This window comes from Drosophila willistoni, unplaced genomic scaffold (genome assembly GCF_018902025.1).
Source record: "Drosophila willistoni isolate 14030-0811.24 unplaced genomic scaffold, UCI_dwil_1.1 Seg51.1, whole genome shotgun sequence".
Taxonomy (NCBI): domain Eukaryota; kingdom Metazoa; phylum Arthropoda; class Insecta; order Diptera; family Drosophilidae; genus Drosophila; species Drosophila willistoni.
The window spans coordinates 49,619-51,635 of NW_025814440.1; the positions used below are offsets into that span (position 1 = coordinate 49,619).

Consider the following 2,017-nt stretch of genomic DNA (forward strand, 5'->3'; position numbering starts at 1 on the left):
TTAATAATTTTTTTAAATAAAATTTCATAAAAATTCATGAATCCATAACAATTTTTCAAATAATTCAAATATAAATTTTTATAATTATAATTCGTATTCAAGCAAATAAGAACGAAGCTTGAAATACTTAAAAAAAAAAATTTTTTTTAGTAACTTTTAAACAAAAGGTTTTGAGATGTTTTTATGGGCTTTTGTTCCCTATTTTTTTCCCGTATTTGTCATATTCATTTTCATCCTGCTAAATTAAAATAGTCTCATATAGGATCGTTAGTCAGTGAGATTATTATTAGAATTATACACAAAAAAAAAAAAAAAAATTTTTTTTTATATAAACTCCATATGTTCGATAATTCCATAAGTAAATTTGATGATATATCTCTTATACCCACAATGGGGTTAATAGAAACAAAATCAGTGGACTCCACTGCTAATGTAATAAATAAAATCGAATCATCAAATACTGACTTGAGATTAACGAACATATTGTTATTAATAATCGTCGTAATAATGTGCGCATATATTTTATATAAAGCTTATCTATTACACAATAAATGTGTAACCAAAAGAGCCATAAGCCAAGCTAATGACCTAGATAAGGTCTAAGAATACATATGCACACACGCGAATAACAATAAAAAAAAAAATAATAATAATTCTGGAAAACAATGGCCACTCTTGATAATTATTTTGGAAAAATAAACGCTAGGCATCCCAGTATTGTCCAAGATTTAATTGAGGTTTTTAGAAATGAGCATATCAATTCACCACAGAACTCAATAAACTTGGTACAAATTAAGTCAGCTTACCTAAATATAACGGGAGAAGAATTCCCAGTTCAAGGAAGCACTAGGGTACAGATGAGTTTCATCCTCACAGTACCATATGTATGTTGCTTTTCCAACGCAGCAGGCACATATCGTTTCTACCGAATGGAGGAACCGAGGCAGTAAGCCTCCATGATTTTTTTTATATACGTACATCCATATTAATAGGCCTAACAAGTTAGTGTAGAATATGGATAAGATAGAAACAAAAAGGCTACAAAAATACTTACCTTTCCTCGATTTCCTGATACAATCAGGCGAAACAAATCACAAATACAAGGAAATAAGGTATTGGATAGCCCACAACTACAAATTTACAAAAAAAAATTGTAGATCTTATGGAAAAATCCATAAAAGTAGCTTATAGTAGATTGTTAGCTAAGACTCCTTTACATAAAGACGTGCCCGGATGGGTCCACGAACTTTTTAAGGACTCGATCGCGCTGATAGACATATCAGAATCGAGTACAGACTCAGATGTAGAAATAATAGATACAGAATAATAAAAAAAAAAATAAATAAACATAAACATTTTCGAAAATTTTGTTATTTTTAACAAACTATGGTTACTTGGGATGATATAATTGGAAAAGCTAGAATACACGCACAAGAATTAACTAAATCTTGTAAGTGCCTCTCGCAAAACAGAGAAACATCCCAAGACACAGTAACCAAACACACGAAAATAATAACCGAGAAGCTCCAAGCTATTAGGGCAGTATTAACTGAGCACTATAGCAAACTAAAGGAAGGGCAAAAAACAGCCGCAAATGCGTTCTACAGTGATTGCAAACAAAAAGCAATAGCTGTGCTAAACAGACACAATATTGAATTTAAACAAACAACTGATTTGGAAACTTCAATAGTGCTGGAAGAAGAAACGCAACTAATGGCCGATGATGAAAGAGGTCAAGAAAAACCACCAGTGAGCTCTGATCAGTCAATTATAAGTCATAATAAACCAGCAATTCCAAAAGGAAGCAACAAAATGACTCAAACAGTGGTAGAATTCATAAACACAGCCACAAGGCTGCTACCATTCTTCGATGGTGACATTAAAAACCTACAAGGTTTCATTGGGGCACTTCGCGTACTTGATACCATAAAAGAAACGCATGAAGCAGTAGCCATCGAAATAATAAAATCAAAATTGAAAGGTCAAGCGGGTAATACGCTAAGCTCGGAAACAACGA

The 2,017-nt window shown here is 32.1% G+C and overlaps 1 long non-coding RNA gene across 1 annotated transcript; it reads right to left on the reverse strand.

The window, feature by feature from the left end:
* Nucleotides 1–634: 634 nt before the first annotated feature.
* Nucleotides 635–1,329, reverse strand: LOC124461506. Its single transcript, XR_006955107.1, has 3 exons — nucleotides 1,055–1,329; nucleotides 807–994; nucleotides 635–702 (listed from the first exon to the last, which is right to left on the reverse strand). It is a non-coding gene; the product is annotated as an uncharacterized LOC124461506 (long non-coding RNA).
* Between the last annotated feature and the right edge of the window lie 688 nt (nucleotides 1,330–2,017).